The following is a 23,852-nucleotide window of genomic DNA, read 5'->3' on the forward strand; positions in this document are numbered from 1 at the left end:
AAAGCGACTTTGTCCGCAAAGAACTGAGCAAAGGCTTCACAACGAGCTGCCGAGTCACCAGGGCTCCCATCCTGAGTGGTGGGTTTCAACAGGCCTCTGACAACTCGGAACAGTTCAGCCGGACGGTTCTTTGCAGACGCAATAGTAGCCGCAAAGAAGGTCTGCTTTGCGGCTTTTATTGCCCCGGCATATGTCCTTAAAAAGGACACAAACCATGTTCGATTTGGCTCGCTCGGATCCGAATGCCACACGCTCTCTAGTTCCCTCTTCCTTCCCTTTTACCTGACATGAAGTCCAGTCGTGTCTGACTTTGAGGTGTGGTGCTCATCTCCATTTCTAAGTTGAAGAGCCTGAGTTGTCCATAGACACCTCCAAGGTCATGTGGCCGGCATGACTGCCTGGAGAGCCGTTACCGTCCCTCTGAAGCGGTACCTATTGATCTACTCACATTGACATGTTTTCGAACTGCTAGGTTGGCAGAAGCTGGGGCTGACAGCAGAAGCTCACGCCGCTCCCTGGATTCAAACCAGCAACTCAGCAGTTTAACCCACTGCACCACCAGGGGCTCCAGCAAGCAATAGTCTCAGGAAAATGCTGAAAACCTATTATGCATAGCTAGGACCTTCTTTTTCCTAGTTTTAATAACACTGATCTTCTTAATTTTCCTGATATGCCATTGCAAGGGGTGGTGAGAAACTGAGAAAGCAGTTCCAGGTTGTCAAGAACTGGCTCAAAGTAATTATTCTCAAGGATGTAGAAGGGTCTCCCTGCATCCTCATTCCATTTTTTGCTTTGAAAAAAAAAAGAACACGAATTCAAACAATCCCAAGAGGGAAAAAAAACCTGTCAATTGTCATTATTCCTTACAAACCCGGGATAATGCTATTGGCTGTTTTTAGTATAAAAAAAAAAGAGAAGACTTTAGGATAGAGAGCAAAATGAGATTTGATAAAGAAGATGCAGATCAGCCTTGAACCTTGGATATGCCTCCCCAATACCTGGAAGTTACTCATTCCTGAATAACAGTTCTAATATAACGGCTCTCCTTCTCCAGTAATCTCCCTGGAATGCTCATGCTTCAAACTTGGGTATTGGACACCTTTCTAACTTTATAATTATGATAAAATTGCCGTTTTAGCATGGGGATACTGCAGGTTGCTGTCAAATAATACCAATACTCTTCTTTCTATGTATTATCCCATAACGTCCCCACCCCAAATAGAACATGAGACATCAGCATAATGTACATCATGAGCCAGAACTTGAACCATAGGATATTAATCCTTCACTTTTCTATCCCCGTAGCCTTTACAACAGTGGTTCTCAACCTGTGGATTCCCAGGTGTTTTGACATACAACTCCCAGAAATCCCAGCTAGTTTACCAGCTGTTATGATTTCTGGGAGTTGAAGGCTAAAACATCTGGTTGAAAAACACTGCTTTAAAAGAAACTAACAAAACTTTCTGACAACATAACAGGAATGGAGGCTTTACTTGCTAAATTACAAATGTTATGTGAGGTCAGAGATGCATGAAGCGGAGGATATTGGGGTGGCAATGGCTATGTTATCTACAATGACGAAATGCCCCTGGCTGAGCTAATTTATAGCCTGCAGGAAATCAGCCCAGCTGGCCTTATTAACTCAGCATGGTTTACTTAAGGCAGAAGAAACCATCTCTGGAGTTTTTTCCCCTATGTTTTCACTGTTGATCTACAACAGGGTACAGAACCTCTCTCTTTCTCCAGGTCTCTATATACTGCCTGGGAGAGTCTGGGCTGTGGTTCTGTCAAAACAGGGGTGTGAATTTCCTTGGGATCCAGCTAAGAGTTAGCATCTTACACTTATCTTCACCTTCATCCAAGATGGCCTCCTCAAAATAAGGTCTGATCAGCAAGTCTCTAAAAGCACTAGCAGGGAACAGAAGAGCTTCACATGCCAGTTGTCTGAAAACAGATTATCCACTGATACTTGGATTCTGATTTCTGCTCGATTCCAGAATGCAAGAATATTTGGAATCTGTACTAGCAGAACGCAGTGGAGTAGAGTTGTGAACTATTAAATGGGAGCAAATATTCCAGATACTTGTATTAATAATAATTTATTATTATTAAAACAAATTAAAACCACATAATCCAGATTGTAGTCCAAGGCCTGTCAAACTGTCAATTCCATTAATCTGTTAACCTTATTGCACTATTTACTGGTTGAATGCTTGGTCCCTTACTTCTACATTACCGTATCTTCGAACACTTCATTGAGGAAAACCTGGATCTTTGTAGCCAGACAACATTGAAATGTGGTCGAGATGGCAAAACCTCTAAACAATGAAGAACAACATATAAGGCGAGAAAGGCTGCAGCAGTTTGATTTTGCCTGAATCCATTGGAAAGGTCGAGAATCTCTCCTCTCTCCCTTGCTGAATTAATTGAGTAAAGATGACCCTTGCAGTTTGAACTCAGTTTGTACCTATTAAAAAGTCAAGAGCATAGAGGGAAAAGGGGAGAAGGAGAGACAATTGGGACATTTTAATGCAGTTGAAAAAATGAGGAAATGGGGCTGTTTCAGGACAACAGGAGGTTGTGTATCACAGACAATGCTGAGTCTCTAAGGGAAGTTCAAGAAGTCTCTAAAACTAACTTCTATATGTACATGGTTGCTCAGTGATCCATTATGAAGTCTCCAAGTGATGCCTGTCTCTTTCCAGCTGAGAGAAGAAACAGGAAGTAACCTGTCAGTTTTAAACCGAGTTTAACATGTAAATGTATTAGTATGTATTATTTTAATGTGTGTTTAATCTTTGTTTTATGTCTTTTAATGTATATCTTTTCATGGTCTTATGTTTTATATATGTATTTTATGTTGTACCCCACCTTGAGCCATGAGGAGAGGTGGATAACTATTATTATTATTATTATTATTATTATTATTATTATTAATGTATGTAAAGAAGATAAACATAAATCAAAAACTCCAGTGGGCCCAAAGATTTGATTCCAGGACCTCCTGTGGATACCAAAATCCATGGATGCTCAGGTCCCATTATATACAATGGTCTAAGCCAGGGGTCCTCAAACTTTTTAAACAGAGGGCCAGGTCACAGTCCCGCAAACTGTTGGAGAGCCAGATTATAATTTGAAAAAAAAAATGAATTCCTTTGCACACTGCACATATCTTATTTGTAGTGCAAAACACACTTAAAAACAATGCAATAATTAAAATGAAAAACAATTTTAACAAATATAAACTTATTAGTATTTCAATGGGAAGTGTGGGCCTGCTTTTGGCTGATGAGATAGGATTGTTGTTGTTGTGTGCTTTCAAGTCATTTCCGACTTAGGTTGACCCTGAGTGAGGGCCGGGTAAATGACCTTAGAGGGCCATATCCGGCCCTCAGGCCTTAGTTTGAGAACCCCTGGTCTAAGCATTGTATATAAAAATTGTCTGTTATATAAAATTGTCTGTTTAGTTTGGAATTTAAAAAATATTTTCAAGACATAGATGGTTGAATCCATGGGTACAGAATCCATTGATATACAGGGACAATTTTACTTATTCCCTCCCCTGCCAAACACATACCTGTTCAGGTTATTTTCTACAATATTGATGCTATCATTTGTAATATAGGGGATTTGTTTGCGGGGGAGTCAGGCCTTGGGGTTAGGGCCAACTGGCCTAGATTCAAAATCTTCACAAACTACAGATTCTCTTTACTTTCATAGAATCATAGAGTTGGAAGAGACCTCATGGGCCATCCAGTCCAACCTCCTGCCAAGAAGCAGGAAAATTGCATTCAAAGCACCCCAGACAGATGGTCATCAAGCTTCTGTTCAAAATACAATAAGGGAACAAAAACCATGTCCTATTTAGTTATCTGTTTACATTACCCAGTGCCTTAAACACTGGCCAACACACATTTTTATGCCTCAGATGTTAGTCCTGTTTTGGGTATAGTTAACCTGCTGATTCAAAATATGGCACCAGTTTTCCCCTAACCGCTCTAGTTTTTGAGATACAGAAAATATGCCATATACCAGTCTTCATCTGCTTGCCCATAGAAAATCATGATAGATATGTCTTAATAACTAGAACTGATGCGGTCTATCCAATGCAATTTTCTGAACCAATGCCTCAAATAACCCCAAGAACAAACCTGAAAACTAAGACACCAAGATTTTTATTGTTGTTGGGCTGTTAATTAAATTAATATATTGCCCAAGTGGCAAATGGCCTCACGATAATTCACCTGTGTGTGTGTGTGTGTGTGTGTGTGTGTGTGTGTAAAACAGTCTCTAACATCACAAATCAAACAGCTGATTCATTCTTTTAAATGCACGGACTATAGATTAGGATCATGGTGGTCAAAAGACGAAGGAAAATGTCACCGAATGCATCTCTCCCAGCTACTGCCAGATAGCTGCACTAACCTCTGGATGTTGCTATCAGAAAGCTAAATTACCAACAAGTCTCATCACATCAACAGAAGCCAGTTGATGGAAGCTAACTGGGTTAAGACAACAGAGAGTCTGGATCACATCTGCAGTCTAAACGTAAAAGGCTTTGTAGGTTATTTCTACCAATTCCCTAAGCCATTCATGTCTTCCCAGAACAATCATCCAGTTCAAAGAACCAGATTCTTGTATCCAAATTCGTCTGCATTTTTCCTACTGACTCTTTAACATATTTGTTCATTTAATATGTCTTATTTGCTATGAAATATTTGTGGGTTTTTTCTCCCAAATTACTAACATCAGGATTTCCGTATGGTACATTTTAGGAACACTTCCCTTTTCTCTCTCTCTATCTGTTCATTCATTCGCTCGTTTGTTCTTTTTTTGATAAAGTAATGGACTGCATCCAGTCCATTACTCTCCTGCTTAATAGCATCATGCAAAATAAAATTATATAAAATAAAATGGCACGTCAAAGAATTTGGATGTAGAGTAGTAACCCCAGAGGCTGGATTTCAGATAATTATTTCTGCTGACACCGTACAGCTGTTGTCAAGTTCTCTTTCTCCCCCCTTGTTTGCCCCTCCTTCCTTAGGAGCAACTTCTATTCTTTTTTTACAATTCCTCCCTCCCTCTGGTCACAGAAGGCTTTTGCGGGAACAGGAAGGCATGGCTTGTTTGAGCTCTGATGTAACGCTAGTTGACAGGTGGGTTTCAGGGAATTCTCTAGGGCCCTGGCCTCTTTAGTGGTTTTCCCACTCTAAACTCAATTACACTGGAGTTTCACGCTCCAAAGCAAACTCTGGTCCTTTTTTTGATTATTTAAAAACATACACCCTCTACCAAGTAAATAAATCATGATGATGATATAGGTCTAGCATTTAATATTCATTGAAGTACATATGTTTGGAAATTGGAGGTAGAATTTAATCCATTTTCATATTTACACCAACATGGAGTTTTCTGAAGGAAAAACGTCAAGTTCTGGTTCAGATTGAGAAAAGAAACAGGTGCAAAGAGGGGAAGGCCCAACCCAGTAAAGAAGCAAAGATGATCCAGGTGGATTTTTTGTAAAGGTGATATTAATTTTATGAAGACTTACTTCAGGTTAGTTGCACTTTAAATGTTTGACATATATCTTTCAGTACTCTGGTGTTCCAGTAAAGACAAAATAGTACATTCCACTTCATGCTCCTGCAAATCCTCATCTGGGATTTCAGTGTTATGAAGTATGAATCCTGAAAACACAAATATTTCTTTTTCTGCAAGTTCAGAGAATTGTATGTGACAAAAGCTATACTTTTGCAGCAACCTGCAGCAACCAGAATTCTAAAATCCAAAATACCGGTACTCCAAAATCAAAAATTGTCCACATGGGTGGCTGAGATGGTGATACCTTTGCTTTCTGATGGTTCAGCGTACACAAAGTTTGTTTCATGTACAATTTTATTAAAAATAGTGTATAAAAGTAGACATGTCATTATGTGCATATATGCAAATTTAGGTAATCCAAAACACTTTTGGTCCAAAACATTTCAGCAAAGTGGATTCTCAACCTGTACTTGCATGGCATGGCCTGCAAACTTACAGCTTTAGCTACTGGCACATTATAGGACAGTGTTTCTTAACCTGGGGATTAGAACCCCTGGGGGAGTCGTGAGTGGGGTGTCAGAGGGGTCACCAAAGACCATCTGTTGATCATGGGGGTTCTGTGTGCCAAGTTTGATTCAATTCCATCATTTGTAGAGTTCAGAATGCTCTTTGTTTGTAAGTTAACTATAAGTCCCAGCAACTACAACTACTAAATGCCAAGGTCTATTTTCCCCAAACTCCACCAGTGTTCACATTTGGGCATATTATTTGTGCCAAGTTTAGTCTACATCCATCATTGTTTGAGTCCACAGTGTTCTCTGGATTTAGGTGAACTACAACTCCAAAACTCAAGGTCACTGCCCACCAAACCCTTCCAGTATTTTCTGTTGATCATGAGAGTTCTGCGTGCCAAATTTGATTCAATTCCATTGTTGGTGGAGTTCAGACTGCTCTTTGATTATAGGTTAACCCCACCAGTATTCAAATGTGGGCATATCAGGTATTTGTGCCAAATTTGGTCCAGTGAATGAAAATACATTCTGCATATCAGATATTGACATTATGATTCATAACAGTAGCAAAATTACAGCTATGAAGTAGCAGCGGAAATAATTTTTCAGTTGGAGGTCACCACAGCATGAGGAACTGTATTAAGGGGTTATGGCATTAGGAAGGTTGAGAAACACTGTTATAGGATGACTTCTTCCAGCCATCACCATCATGGTATGTAATCTTTGAGGTGACACTACCTTCATAGCGTTGCCAGAAATACAGCAGCTACAACCACTCTTACAAATGGCCTATGGTCTTGTCACCAGGTCTATTTGCAGACAAAGGACCACAAAAAGGAGGAAAGGAAGAGGAGAAAAATGTGGCAGCAACTGTGTGAACATAAAATTTTCTTTGAATAAGGTACTGAGTGATATTAAGCCCTCCTCTACATACAAAGCAAAGGTTCTCAATCTGTGGGTCCCCAGGTGTTTTGGCCGACAATTCCCAGAAATCCCAGCCAGTTTATCAGCTATTAGGATTTCTGGGAGTTGAAGGTCAAAACATCTGGTGGCCCACAGGTTGAGAACTACTGGATAAAGCATATTTATAAAGTTGTGAGAGTGAGGTAGAATATAATAGGATGTGCCCTTGTAGCATTCCTTCCATGATCTGAAATTATTATTTTTCTAAAGATCTTGATATACATTGTAGACTTTATAATATAAAGCAAAACAACTTCCGAGAGCCATCTATAGCATAGCTGTTAAAGACAGTTGTGAAAGCCAACTTTTTGACTACAAATGTGGTGTGAAAAGTAACCTTTCAAAGCTTTGTTTCTAGTTTCAGCTTCCATTTTCCTTTTTGTTTGTTAAACTTAGCTCCACTGTAGAGTTTGTTACATGGCTTTTGATTCACTTGCTCAATTCTCTTCTTTCTCGTATCTGGTTTATTTTGAACATTATCCTACAGCTGAAACCCAAATTATTTTCTTTCTTGTTCGTCCAATTTCATGCATACATGAGCATCTAGGAAGTGTTTCGGGATTGTCTCTCAAGTCAGGGTTTTTCTGACTGCTGTTGAAGAAAAAAAAGTGCAGTTGGAAATAAAACGTGCAGTTCAAAAAAAACTTAGAAAAACAATACAAAGATTTCAAGGTAATTGGGAGCTTTTAAAAATTATTTAAAGGAAGTTTGGAAAGATTGGCTGCTAACAATATTTATGATAAATTATTAGGAGAAGAGGAAAATAAGTAAATAAGAAAACTATGTGTGTCCCGCCCTGTTCTCCCCATGGGGAGTCGGGGCATCTCAGAGCATAAAAGGCAAACATTCAATGCCATAAATTACAACAATAAACTAAAGAATCCAAATAGATGGTACAGAACATTAGACAAAAAAAATCACATAAAAACAATAATAACAAGTTACACGATATTAATAAGGTAAAGATAAAGGTTTTCCCTTGACATTAAGTCTAGTCATGTTCAACTCTGGGTGGTGGTGCTCATCTCCATTTCTAAGCCAAAAAGCCGGTGTTGTCTGTAGACACCTCCAAGGTCATGTGGCCAGCATGACTGCATGGAGTGCCATAATCTTCCTGCAGAAGCGGCACCTATTGATCTACTCACATTTGCATGTTTTTGAACTGCTAGTTTGATAGAAGCTGGGCCTAACAGCGGGAACTCACCTCACTCCCCGGATTCCAACTGCCAACCTCTTAGTTAGCAACTTCAGCAGCTCAGGAGTTTAACAGCTGCGCTACCAGGGGGACCAATATTAATAAAACATGGTTATAAACAGGTTAAAAGCCATGTCCAGATTCCAGTCCTTATTCCATAAAGCCGGATCTTTAAACATTCACATCTCCATATGCCTGAGTACAGAGGAAAGTTTTTATTTGCTTCCTAAAGGAGGACAGCGATGGGGCAATTGCAGAGAAGGTCCCCTCTCTCGTTTTCACCAGCTAGGTTTGAGATGGGGTGGGACTGAGGAGAGGACCTTCCCAGATGAACACAGTGTCTGGGCAGGCCATATGAGGAAATGCTGTTGGCCGGGTAGTCTGGACCTGAACACTGGAAAGAAGAACACTGATAAGAAACAACATTGAATAGAATTATTAGGCGTAGATGTGTTTTTATATGTATATGTATACAGTATATATGTGTGTGTATGTGTATCTGTGTGTATGTGTATGTGTATGTGTAAGAGAGATATCAACTGTGAAATGTGATGGAACCACATTTTTTTAATTTGTTCACTTGGGGTAGAGTATGGAAGCAATCAAATAAATGTAGTTGTCTATAAGTAGATAATACAATAGAAGGCAGAACTTTTAGATAATTATAGAATATACGCTCATTTATTCTGCGGCTAAGAATAATATGAATAGACAAAGATTATGAAAAGACTAGGAAGGTGTTGGACAGGCCCATAGCCAGGATTTTGATTCGGGGGAGGGGTTAGTTTGATTCGGGTGGGGGGGCTGAGTCTGAGCGAAAGAGGGTCTACCCTAGTAATTTTTTTTGTATCGTTACCCCAATACCCCCATGCTTATGGGATATATTGAGTATGGTGATCAGATCATGATATGAATAAACATAACAGTTTAAATAATGCACCAGTAAGGCCTTCTCGCGGACCACCATGAGAATTTCGGCTACATGCCTGGTGTTGGAAGAACATTAGTGCTGATGTACTACATATGCTGTCTTTATATTGCTGGCATATGGATTGTCTACTGTTTATTCATAGATTTGTTTGGTGTGTAATTAATAAAATGATTTCATAAAAAGGAATGCTGGTAGTTATGTAGTTTAAAACCCAGACAGGAGAGATTGATCAATATGAAATGGCACTTTAAAATGTATTGGCAACTGTGGCTGCCTCGATATTTTGCTTTCAACTCCCACCAACCTTAGTTAGCATAATAAGCAGTGGGGGATTGTGGAAGCTGCACTCTAAAATATCTAAAAGGCCAGAGTTGCTCATCTATGCTTCAAAAAATTTTCAGGATTACTGTGAGCCTAGATAGGAGAGGAATATATGTTTGAGAAGTACAATATCTGATCATGCAAGTTTCATGAGGCAGGAAAATTACAAGTCTAACCGTTACTGAGCTAAAGCATACTTTTCATCACTATGAGAAAAAAAAACCCACCACTGACACAGATTCAATTTCTCTTCATTTTTTTTAGTGTGGGTCATCTAATGGGCAATGATCTTCTTATTTAAAGCCTTTCATACTTTAACTGGCTGGGATAGTGCAATAGCAGTGTTGGTTCTTAATACACTTTTTAAATAAGTTTGTAAGTGTTCTAAATTGATTTTTAAGTTGATTGTTTAATGCTTTAATTTTTTATTACAGATTTTAGCTATCAGTATAAGCCATTTTGTGTCTTCTGTGAGATAAACCAGGATATAAAATAAGTAAATTGTATGATTTATTTATTTATTTATTTGTCGTGTCAGGGCAGTCAGTCAATTATATTACATTTCTAGCATGATGTTGGTGCAGCTGAAATTTTTTTTTAAAAAAACAGTCTTTGAATGTTTTTATAGTGGGATATTGAACATACCTAGCATGTAAGTCCACCTCTGATCTCAGTAGGCATAACGAGTGGGGGATCAGATGCTTTCAACTTGCACCTATTATAGAAAATGTAGGACCCTTCCACACAGCCCTATATCCCAGAATATCAAGTATCTGCTTTGAACTGGGTTATCTGAGTCCACACTCAGATAATGTGGGATTTTCTGCCTTGATATTCTGGGATATAGGGCTGTGTGGAAGGGCCCTTAGATACTTAGGAAATATTTGCAATTGTCAGGACCATAAAATTAGCAGTAATTTTTATGCACCATGCCAACATTTTTGCAAAATGTTGCTCTAGTCTTTCCAAAAATATACAGGGGAAAAATCAGTAAAATAAAGATAGGCTCTATTGGGACACGCTCACTTACTTAATTCAAACATCAGCTTTTTACAACCAAATGTCTTCTAGATGTTTTGGACTTCAGTTAGGAGTAATCCAATAGAACTGGAGGGTTCTCAATTGATGGTAAAATATTGAGAAAGGATGATCCAAAGTATTTATCCCAAACGTCTTTTTCTTCATATGCTTCCTTTTATTTACTTACTTACTTACTTACTTACTATATTTGTATACCGCCCTTCTCAGCCCTCAGGCAACTCAGGGCGGTTTACAGAGGCAACGATTTGATCAAAAAACCTTTAAAACATTAATATATAGTATAAAACCAAACAAAAGTAATAAAAACATAAGCCATTTGCGTCTCCTAATTAAAAACATTATCCATATCGTTGTCCAGTCATTCCAAGTTCCTATATCTTTTACATCGCATTTTCAAACGCTAGCTCAGAAAAGAGTCAAGACAGCCAGGTCTTGACTCTTTTCCGGAATTTTAAGAGGGAGGGGGCCAATCTAATGTCCCTAGGAAGGGCATTCCATAGCTGAGGGGCCACTATTGAGAAGGCCCTGTCTCTTATCCCCGCTAAACGTATTTCTGATGCAGGCAGGATCGAGAGTAGGGCCTCCCCAGACGATCTTAAAGTCCTAGCAGGTTCATAAGGGGAGATGCGTTCGGACAGGTAAGTTGGGCCAGAACCGTTTAGGGCTTTTTTCTTATGGCTGTTTTCACATGAAGGCACATATAACTTGCTCATTCTGCTTGGAACATTGAGTGTATTAAAACAGTGTGTTGTTCCACCAGAATTTTGTTCTTCTCCTGATGAAGGGGAAAGTTCTCCTTTGTCCCCAAGAGTTCTATTTCAGATCACTAAAAGATGAATGAACCTGATTTAAAAAAAGAGTTAACATAATGATGTAGTCTTTTATCTGACTGAATGTTTATGCATGGTGGTATGGCTGATGGCACCATGTTTAATAATGCAGCATCTGGATTCCTAAGGGGACGGGGCTTGATTTGAAAACGGAATATGGTGCACTCTAAATTCTCTTCCCTGAGGAAGGCTGACTAACTGATAAGTGCCATGAGCTAGCGTGGGGACTGATTCTGTCAAATCAAGCTCAAATGGAAAGCACAATGTAGAATCTTCTCAAGCTTTCAGGAGGTAATGCGAGCAGACACTTGTGACATTAGACAGTACATCAGCTTCGGAATGCTGTAAAAGTTCACTGTCTTACTACAAGGTGGTCTTTAGATGACAGGATCAGGAAATCAGTGCAAATTTGTTAATGTAACAAGTTGGAAAAGCATGCTAAAAATGTCACTCTGTTGGGATATGTGATAAAACCTATAGGGATGTGACTGCCATTTGTGTACCTTCGCGAAACCTTTGCAAGAGTGTTAGCTAAAGGACATACACATACATTGCTTGGCTAAGAAATACACATTCTTTTGTTAAAACTGACACACTCTCACAACAAAGATTAAATCCTGGTCAGGTCTAGCTACTCCATTACATTACCTGTCACAGGCTATGGGTATATTCAGGAGCATCAAATTTACATTTTTAATTTATTATATTTTCACCAACAGGAAAGTGCAGGAAGAAAATTACCATTTTTATTATTGTGCCTAATACTATAATTAATTTGAAATGTGCAGATATTGGGCGTGTGACACCTGGTTTGACAATAGTGCATGTGGAAGGGATCTACGAGTCTTAGTAGACCACAAGCTGAGCATGAGTCAACAGTGTGATGCAGCAGCTAAAAAAACCAATGTGATTCTAGGTTGTAAGGACAGGAATATAGTGTTGAGATTAAAAGAGGTCAGAGATCCCTTCTATTCCGCTTTGGTGAGACCGCATCTGGAATCCTGTGTCTAGTTCTAGGCATCACAATTCAAGAAGGACATTGCCAAGGTTGTTGTTCCAGATCAGGAATCCTCAAACTTTTAAAGCTAAGGACTAGTTCACAGTCCCTCAGACTATTGGGGACTATATTTTGAGGGACACACACGAATGAATGCCTGTGCACATTGCACATATTTTATTTGTAGTGCAAAAATAAAAACCAATGAAAGAACAATACAATATTTAAAATGAACAATTTTAACTAACATAAACATCTCAGTATTTCAGTGGGAAGTGTGGGCTTGCTTTTGGCTGATGAGAGAGTTAAGTTAATTAGGATTGTTGTTGTTGTGTGCCTTCAAGTTGTTTTAGACTTAGGATGACCCTAGGTCTAAAGTTTAGGGCAGGGACCAGGTAAACGACCTTGGAGGGTCACATCCAGCCTATGGGCCTTAAGTTTGGGACCCCTGGTCCAGATGAAGGTCCAACAGAACATTAGATAGATACAGTATTTCTCCTTTCACCAAAACAGCAAAATACTGGAAGTCACCAGTAAAACACTTCAAGTGCACCTGACAGAAAGCAATTCTTTGTAAAATTATATCACCTTAAAAAGCACGCCTGGATCATCTTCATTCATATATAAAAGAACCAGAATTTTCTTCTGGATCGTCAGCATTGAACCTAACAAAGTTGTTATAAATAAAATAATGAAGAGTGTGTTGGAATGATCTTGCTGTGATCAATTTGCCAGCCAATTTGTATGGAAAGTCACTCATATTTTCTCAGAACCTGACACTACCATTTTGTGGAATCTAGGGAAGTCTCGAGTACTCCATTTGGTTAAGTTTCTTTTCATCAGTTTCAGTTGTTGCAGCCTGATGCTGTGGACAAGATGTTTGAATCAGTCCATCCCACCATATGTAAGACTGACCCTTGCTCATCTTGACTGTCAGTATCCAGTAGATGTGGACATACTGCAGTAGGTTCAAGGAATGATGGATATCTTGGTTTTTCAGGTGATCTTGCCTGGCACTTTCAAAGAGGCTACAGTATGCCATTTCCAGAAGAGGACTTCCTTGGTCCCAGAAGGACAAGAACAATGTACCCATTGTTGACACCCCCTTTTTGAGCAAGATATTTGAACATGTGGTGGCCGATGACTCCATAGGTTCTTGTGGGATCTTGATTATCTGTACCCATTCCTGATAGAAGACCATCCAGCCTTGTTTAAAAACTTCCAAAGAAAGATTCCACCACACCCTGAAGCAGAGTATTCCATGGTTGTATAGCTCTTACTGTCAGGAAGTTTTTCCTAATATTTAGGTGGAGTCTCTTTTCCTGTAGTTTGTATCCTTGTTCCATGTCTTAGTCTCTGGGCCATGCTATTATAGTGAAGGGGTTCTGAAGCATGGCAGTATAGGACCATTATGGTGCAATAGTTCCATATCTGCTGGGATAACTTGAGAGGGTAACAATGGGTATTCCTGTGAGGTCATAAGGCATTTTGGTGTTAAATCTTACCCATGTGTTGGTGACTTTCAGCTTTGAATTAATCTGGAAACTACTTAATTACAATAATAACTTATATTGCTTTGTCTGAGCCATTTCAGATTGTACTCTCTGCTATATAAGATAATGGTTACTACTACTATATATGAACATTCATGATATAGGCATACTACAGCTTTGTGCAAGGATACCATTCTCTTTTCACACCCTTTTTCTGGGGTGTAATTTCTCATCATGGACTTTTCAGTGCACTAAGTGGACTACTGTGGCCAAGTCTCACTTCCCAAGGTATGGGCGCAACTGGCACACAAGTTTTAATTGTGCAAATGCTTCCCTGGCCACCGGTGAAACCTAAGATTCTATACTCATTAATGAGTCCAGGGGAACTCCCAAGCTCCAAACCTGTGTCTTCAGGGGTAATCCTGGAACCAAACCCCAGTGGATACCAAACGCTTACTGTATAAAGAATAAATATATAATATTTTCTTGTACAAAGAAAGAAAGCATCAATGTAAACGTGATTGCAAGTATATTAATATTAAGTGTTTCGTTGGGCATTCATTCTTAGTGTAAAGCGCAATCTGATATTCATGTTCAAAAAGGCCAATGTTAATACTCCCCTTCCACAAAAAAACTAGTGTAAACTTGACATTTAACTTAGGTGAGTCAGATTCACAGTTCTCCTGAAAAATAAGGTACTACACTACCGAAGAAGTGCAGTAGGTGATACAAATGTCCTGTTACCTTTTCCCAAAGCTTTCATTGCACGTAAAGATGTGTGGAAACTCACAATTTACAACAGGACTGCAATATCACAGCCATTCTATTTGCTATATTTTACGTGTCACCTTCTTCCAGCCAAACTGATGGTGATGTGATTAGACTTCAAAGGCATCTCCAGTTATAAGATGTAACACTGAAAAAACAAAAGGTTGGGTGAAAAGGGTTAAACTTTACAGTAAGCCAACAAAATGCAATGTCTGACAATGGAAATGAACTTTGTACCACTGGAACTCTTTGGGGATTGTTTGGACAAATGGTGGCACAGCAGAAAGATTGGGGAGAAGACGGTGAGCTGGTTTATTTATTTGTCACATCAGAAGGAAACCAAGGGTACAATTTTAATGTATTTTAAAAAACACAATGTTTTTTTAAAAAAACATGGCATTATACCAAATGTCCTTTGACCAGTAGCTGGCCAGTTGGAGTGCCTCTGGTGTTGCTATAAGAAGGTCCTCCATTGTGCATGTGGAGGGGCCCAGACTGCATTGTAACAGCTGGTCTGTGGTTTGCTCTGCTCCACACTCACATGCGGTAGACTCCACTTTGTGGCCCCATTTCATAAGGTTGGCTATGCATCTCGTGGTGCTAGAGCGCACTGTGTTCAGTGCCTCCCAAATCACCTAGTCTTTTGTATGATTAGTGGAGAGTCTCTCATTCAGTATCAGGCATGGCTTGAGGTTCCGGGTTTTGGCCTGCCACTTTTGGATTCTCATTTGCTGAGGTGTTCCTGTGAGTACCTCTGTAGATCTTAGAAAACTATTTATTGATTTAAGGCGTTGGCATGCTGGATGATATTCAGAGGCTGGAGATGTCACTGCCTTGGTCCTTTTATTATTGGCTGGCAAATGTCAGGTGGTGTAATACCGGCTAAACAGTACAATTTATCCAGTGGTGTAGGGTGTAGACATCCTGTGATAATGCGGCATGTCTCATTAAGAGCTACATCCACATTTTTAACATGGTGAGATGTATTCCACAATGGGCGTGCTTACTCAGCAGCAGAGTACCAAAACGCAAGGGCAGATGTCTTCACTGTATCTGGTTGTCATCCCCAGGTTGTGGGTAAGCTAGTTGTAAGTAGTAGCTACAATCCTGTGAATAATCAAACCTGTGGAAGGAAAATGGAGGGTTGGTCGAGAACCAACTATAATTAGAACAGTTACGTTTATTGGGTAAAACTCCCAAGTTCTTGGAGTTGTGCCCCCTACCCCCAAATTGCAATAAAAGGTATTTTGTATTGGGATAAATACAGACCAGAGGTGCCTGTATACAGATCGCTTCTCCTGCTGCTGTCTGTAAAAACACAGTTGAAAGCGACTCTGCCTTTCTGTGCTGGATAGATTTTGTGAATGTAGGTGACATAAAACAGAACAAGCAAAGCATAATGTTCTCTCAGTGTTGATAAAATTGTATTTGTGAGATAGAGCAGTCATCTGGCATTGCTTTAGAACTATCCAGAAGTTGGGGGAATTGTTTTTGAACTACAAACTCCCATACTGTCTGGGAGATTCCAGGCACTGTAGTTGCAAAAAGGGACTTTTCCATGTGCTCTGATTATAATTTTAAAAACAAACAGAAGAGAGGTGTCAGTAAGGAGTCAGGATGCTCTAACCCTTTCTGTTGCCTAGTCATTGATTTGTGGAAATATAAACACTTTAGTTGAAATATTAGCTCAAGTGTTGAAAAAAAAATCCTCTGGAACAGAATAGCCTCTAAGTGATTTATTTCTTTTATTCAAGCGAAACATACTCACACAGTGTAGTATTGAAAAAAGCACTCTTCCACACTAATTGTAAATGCATGTGATTTGCAAGTATAAAAAGCTGGCACTTCCCTGCAGCTGCGCCGAGCAGCTTGCCCCTTTGGCAAAGATGCCACTCATGGAAAGCTCACAGGCTTGCTTGCAATTTGCCCCCTAGGTTTGCTCCCCACTGAGGGGATGGGGAGCTGTGGGGGGAGAGGAAAAACACGGCCATTACACTTGCAAATGAGCCTTGAAAAGGAAAATAAAATAAAACAAACCTGCAAAACCATTGCACTGGAAACTTCATATTATTTTGAGAGCCTGCTTAGCTGAAGGGCCTGAATGAACTGCACTGAGAAATAGTCCAAGCCATTAAATGGCACCATTTAAACACACTCACACAGAGCAACAACGGACTAATAACTTCCGATTCCAGAGTCTGTGCATCGCTCTACGAAAGGGAATAAAATGCTCGACGACAAAAATTCAGGGAAAAAACCTGCTCTTATAAATTGCATTCTCCTGAGGACTTTGAGATACTCATTTCCTATGTCACTGATAATTGCAGAATTTCAGCAGTGTTAGAATTTGAGTAGGAACGTTTTAAAAATCATAAATGTTCAGCTTTATATAGATAACTCTATGAATAAGTATGGAAGGTCAGCACTCTGAGCTGAGTTTATGCAGATATTTAGCAGGTATTATGTGCATCCAAAAAGTGTTATGTATAGAGTGGGCCCTCAGTAGCTGCAGGAAATTGGTTCCAAGGTTGGGTTGTTGTAGGTTTTTTTGGGCTATATGGCCATATTCTAGAGACATTCTCTCCTGACGTTTCACCTGCATCTATGGCAAGCATCCTCAGAGGTAGTGAGGTTGCAGGATTGTTGCTGAAGCTGCTGTGAGGCTCCTCCTGAGCAGGAGTGGCTCTGTAGCTATTGCTTGCCATATACCTGAAAACAGAAGGATTGAGCAAGAAGCTGCTCACCACTCTTGAGAACACAGAAATGCTGGACCACTCAACTACCATATCAGGCTACACAGAGAAGCCATTGAAATCCACAAGCATGTTAACAATTTCAACAGAAAGGAAGGAAACGTGAAAACAAACAAAATCTGGCTACTAGTGTTAAAAAAACTCTAAAATTATAACAGCAAATAAAGAACAACACTCAGGGCAATTCCAGACAAGAAACAATCAGGGACAGCTAATCAACTCTCAACAAAGGATTCCTCCAGGCACTAACAAGCCACACCTAAAAAACTGTCAGGCCATCAAATGCTAATCAAGGTTGAAACATTCATACTTACCTCCAATAGACAAGAGTTCTTTCTCTCACCCTGGACATTCCACAGATAGAGTAAATCCAATTTTCCTAGTTTCCAATAGACCTCACAACCTCTGAGGATGCTTGCCACAGATTCAGGGGAAACATCAGGAGAGAATGCTTCTAGAACATGGCCATATAGCCTGAAAAACCTCAGTCACCTCCAGATTGGATTACAGTAATGCACTTTATGTGGGGCTGCCCTTGAAGACGGCTTGGAAATTTCAATTGGTACAACGGGCGGCAGCCAGGTTACTAACTGGGGCGATTTACAGGGAGCTTTCAACCCCCGTTTAAGGAGCTCCATTGGCTGCCATTCATTTTTCCGGTCCCAATTCAAGGTACAGGTTCTTACCTACAAAGTCCTGAATGGTTTGGGACCTGCCTACCTGTGTGACCGTATTTCTGTGTATGAACCCATGCGATCTCTTCAATCACCTGGAGAGGCCCTGCTCTCGCTCCCACCTCCTTTGCAGGCATGATTGGTGGGGACGAGGGAGAGGGCCTTCTCTATGGTGCCCCCCCCCCAACTCTGGGACTCACTTCCCAAGGGTATCAGGCGAGCCCCCACATTGGCAGTCTTTAGGAGGAGCCTGAAAATGTAGCTGTTCCAGTGTGCCTACCCTGAATAAAGGAAACAATTCCCTGCAAAATGTCCTCAGAAGCACTTTAGCTACCCGTTGGGTTGCTCTTCCTACATTTCCTTTAAAACCCTCCTGCTTAGATACATCCTACCTCTGTTCACGCCCAGTGTTTATTTTTTAAATTTTAAAGTATTACATCTGGCCCGGCCATAGGTTTTTAAATTTTTGCGTATTATTGTCTATATATGAGTTATATTAATTATATTGCTTTATTTGCTTATTGCTTTGTTGTTTTTGATGTGTTGATGGGTTTGGCCTCATGTAAGCTTCCCTGAGTCCCCTTGGGGAGAGGGTGGCAGGGTATAAATAAAGTTTTGTTATTATTGTTATTATTATTATCCACCAGTTTGCTTTATCATTTGTTGTTTTTGGCATTGAATGTTTGCCACTGCGTTTATTTTTGTGGAAGCCGACGTGAGTCCCCTTGAGAAGATAGGATGGGTTATAATTATTATTATTATTATTATTATTATTATTATTATTATTATTATTAGGATCTTCAGGTGCTTTCATTTTGAACCCCAGACTCTCTAATCACCAGTATTGGCTGTGGATTGTGGAATAAGTCCAAAGTATCTGGAGGGCCTGAAGTTGAGAACTACTGCTTTATAGGATTTGTTGGGAATGTTTTTGGAGAAAAATATTATTATTATTATTTTGCTATCTTGATGGATTCCTTTGCACACAGTGAAAGATTCAAACCTGAGCACAGCCTGGAATGATACATGTAGCGTTCAACTGTAGTTCCAATACAACAGGAGATTCCCAAACAAATCTTTGCTTCAAGATATACATTAGTCTAGGATGAAGTAATTAACTGAAGGCTGCAAACCTATACATTCACTTGTCTGATACAATGCTCAACCGAACATGAGAAGACTTACATCTGAGTAGACATATCCAGGATTGCATTGACAAAACATTTCCATCTGTCATCTCTGTTGACATAAGAAGCAACACATATTGAGATATCGTGCCTGTCAGATTGTTTGGCCCATTTATATTGTGATTAGAAACAAAACGAAGAAGATTGCCTAGTGTATATCTGTAAGCGATGCCCTCTTCTTGGAAATTGTTTAGGTTTGATTGCATTGCATTACAGGATGCGCCATTACTAGTCTAACCTCTCCAAGGTTTTCAGCTGCTGTTTTATTTAGCTAGACTGACTACACTGCCTACAGCAACTCTGGCCAATGATTCCCCCAGTGGCATGCATGAGCTGCCCTGTTCGACTGCAAAAATACATTATGGCTGAATTTACCCTGAGAGTTTGGAAAGATCTAAGGTCTTTGGAGACTGAAAATGTGTTTTTTCTTTGTTTTAGCTGACAGGATGAGCCTCTGGCATTTTAAAGTGCAAGTCATTAGCGTCCACAAGGGTGATGTTAATATGTCTGTGTTTCAATCTCAGGACATTTTCCAGTTGCTTCTGCCACAGCAATCTCTGCCATCTCAGTGCTTTTCAAGCCCCTTGTGAATTAAAGGAGGCTTTGCCGTGCCAGCAGGAATCACAGTAGACTTCCGCTTAGGCCGATTGCTAGCTGATTCAGCCTGTGCAGTGGTTGACACACCACTGGCTGAGAAAGGATTGCCATTCACGTCTAGAGTAAGAAGGGACGGGAAAGAGAGGACAGGTATTGTGTTTAATAATGCATAATAATGTAATCGATAAAAAAGGGAATGTTGTGGATGAGTTTGGAGGAAATGTCATGTTGTGTTGACGAAACACAACTCTGAAGGAGAAACACCTTATCCCAGTTTGCCACTCCATTCTCAGTTAGCAAATCTAAGGGGGGATTTTGGAGGTTATTGTTTCAATCCAGTTATTACTGTTTTCAATCCAGTTATTAGTCTGCCCACTAGAGTAATCCAGCAAATGAAAAGGGTTTCCATAAGTGTTGACTTATCATGCAGCAATTGATCCCACGAGTCTATTCTAATTGTGACCATGCTCTACAGTGCAGGAGGAAAAGTGAGAATGTGGAGAGATAAATCTGTTGGCAATTAATTAGATCCTCACTCCCATTGGGATTTTCAGGTACCTGTCAAAGTTTCTCAACCAGTAGTCAGCAGTAACACTCACAGCGAAGAAAGAGGATTTGCTGGCTCAGGAGTCACTCCATAGGATTCTATAGGATCAATGCTTTCTGACTTTTCCTTCTTTGAATCACTGGGATCAATGGATTTCCAATGACAACATTAGAGTTTGCACTGTATAACATCACTGAAAAGTGTTCCCTGTGACATCCTCAAGTATTGTCCTATGGTGATGGATTTTGATTTTGAAATCTCAGGGCCTGGGAGGTGTTAGGGAAAACTACCCAAAAATTAAGCAGAGCATCCAAAAACAAACAGATACTCTGTGGTTGCCCCCCGACTTTGGAACACCCTCCCCAAAGACATTAGACTAGCACCTACGTTGGCAGTCATTAGGAAGAACTTGAAGACCTGGCTATTCCGATGTGCCTTTCCTGAATAGTATAACCTCCAGCACTACGTCCCAGAAGCACTTTATTAGAGCTTAAGACTCTCTGCACATTGCACTTGCCCAGAATCCTAACATATCACCTCTTACACCCAGCACTTTTTAACCTGTACCCTTCATTGGCCCGGCCCTGGTTTTATCGCGTAATAGTGTTATGTTTTGTTGTTGTTATTGCTTATGTTTTTAATTTGCTTGCATTGTATTGTTATTGTTTGTTGTTGTTGTTGAGGCCTTGGCCTTTGTAAGCCGCATCGAGTCCTTCGGGAGATGCTAGCAGGGTACAAATAAAGTTTAATAATAATAATAATAATAATAATAGTTGAGCATTCAGCTCACAGCAAGCAGAGCGTGAAGTGCTGTTGGATGTGGCTGTAAAGCATTTAGAGCTTGGGAGGCAAACATACAGAGTCATAAAAATCACAAAACCAAGGGCAAGATGGATAAATGGGATCCTTGAAGTGACTGGATTGACCTTGAAGGAGCTGGAGGTGGTGACGGCCGACAGGGAGCTCTGGTGTGGGCTGGTCCATGAGATCATGAAGAATTGGAAACAACTGAACGAATGAACAACAGCAACAATAATAAACAACTGGGTCTGAGCTACTCTAACACCCATCTCTTCTAAGGTTTCAAGAGAGGGGGAAAAAAACACCAATCAAGGCATCTCTCCTGACTCACACGCAGAGAGAAATCTAAAAGCACACAGAACACACAAAGATGTAAGAATCAGAAGTAAAGGCTTGCAGTAGAAAAGTATCCATTCTACACAACTAATCAGAATGAGAGTAGAAACAGAGAGGAGAGAAGAAATAGATACATCCTAACCTCATTCAGGACTAGAGACTTGGGCAGTGTGAGGTTGGATTCCAACAGGAGGCTCCTGACCTAACAAGTCCGCTGACGTTGTGTCTTCAAATTGATTCCAATTTATAGTGACCATAAAACAAATCTATCATGGGATTTTATTGGCAAAATTTGTTCTGAGGTGGGATATGCCTTTGCCCTCCTCTGAGGCTGGGAGTGTGTGACTTGTCAGAGATCGCCCAATGGGTTTCCATGGCAGAAATTCAAACACTCCTGAGGAGCTGTAGTCCAATGCTCAAAGCACAACACTTTGTTGGCTATCCTGACAAGTCTACTCCTTTTCCAAGTAGAGCAGAATTTTACCCTCTGAAATTGCATGTACCCTCCATCCTTCATTTCCCTCTACTAAATTAATAGGAAAATGTATGTTCTCAACTATGTTGGGGGGTTGTTTTACTTTTAACACAGTAATGGATGATGTTCTTTGCAGACTAATTAGCGTGACTGCATGCCAAAATCTCAGAATACCATAAGTTAATTAGCTCTTCTCCCCTTGGAAGTGTAGATGTGAATAGTTCTCTGAATCCATTTCCAGCTGGTAATAGATAAAGAAGAGAGAGAAAAGAATTATTCTAAAATCTGTCCACATACTCACATACACAGATGATATATATATCTATCTATCCCTAAGTTCTGTATACAATTGCCCTAAAAATTTGGTCCTTAAGGTTTTTCTGCTTTCCTCTTAAAAGGAAAAAAAAGTGAGGGAAGATGGGATAAATGATCAGAACATCAAAGTGAGAGACAAAGAGGGGATGATAGTACTGATAGTCCTGCCTCAGGGACTATCCAGTGGCAATCCTAATTGAAACAAGGGCGACAGCAAAAAGGGAAACAAAATAAGGCAAGAATGTCGGAAAGGCAAGAGGGCAGAATTAAGGGCTTGGCCTTCCAGCCCTCATGTAATGTCTGGGCATAGATGTTCACCATGTTTTGGTCAATTGCTACTTGCTTTAACGGGGAGGGATGTCATAAAGATTCCCCTTTCCCTTCTCAGGCGCTCCGGCTGGCTATTCCCTATAGTTTCCAGCTCAGCCTCAGACTACATTCCCATGACCAAGTGTAATGTAACCTAGTCTAATCAGAAGAGGTAAGCAAGGAAAGAAGGATGAGGGGGTGTACAGGCGTTAAACCAAGCAAAAGGATTTCTTTTCTTTCTTTCTTAAGGGAGAGAGACCGAGAGAGGGAAAGAATATTTATGCTTTTGCCATTCTTGGCAGATATGCCTGACCTTTAATTTTGTCATCCGGAACAAAAATGATTCCCAGTGTCTGAAGCCCTGGTACGGTGCCAGGTAAATTATTCAGAAAGCAGAGCTTGGGGTTGTATCGCCAGTGGTTTCATCCTGTGCATCCAAGCCATACAAAACACGAAGAGTCAAGAGGACGGAACAACTAGAATAAATCAAATGGATGGTGACATCTATCCCAAAGGACGGTGGAGACGATGTGTTCACAGACTCCAATGGTACTTTAATTAAATCATTCTGGAAACCTTCACTTGCCTATGCATATACACATTCTTTTTCAAAAATGTTTTGCTAAAGTTAGCAACAGCGTGTCATAGGGATATCACCCTATGAATTTGCATTCATATATAGATTTGACAGTGTCTGACCTAAGCTTTGTTAAGATTGAGAATGGCTAGCCCACACAGACAGTCCAAGACATTTTGCTGCCTGAGGTGTCTCTCTCACTCGCAAAGTGATGATATGTAATACAGGAGGCTGACCAGATTATTTTGGTGCCTGAGGCAAAACAATCTACAAGCCTTTCTTTCCTTCCTTGTCAATAAAAATACAGCAACCAATTCTATAGCAGCTAGTGGTAGGGCTGGTCTGCCATAAAATTACACTGTAAATCTCTCTGTTGCATGTCATGATATTTTAACAATATAACAATCGACCTATCTTCTATACACATAATAAAAGTGGAAAGTGTATATGTGTGTATGTGGCAGAGTTGTCTACTTAAACAAACAGCCTCTACTTCCATAATCAAGCTATAATTCCAAGTGTTGAGAAGCCTCCCAAGGCACTCCCTCAACTGACGTTGCAGGTTATAGTGAGCACTGTGAACATGTAGCCCAAACCCTGCCAATGTTCTCCCTAAACACTATGGCCTACCACCTAAGGAATGTTTTCATTTTGGGACAATTTAATCCTAGATTTGACATGTTTCCTCC

The sequence above is a fragment of the Anolis sagrei genome, chromosome 1 (assembly GCF_037176765.1).
Source record: "Anolis sagrei isolate rAnoSag1 chromosome 1, rAnoSag1.mat, whole genome shotgun sequence".
Classification (NCBI taxonomy): Eukaryota; Metazoa; Chordata; class Lepidosauria; order Squamata; family Dactyloidae; genus Anolis; species Anolis sagrei.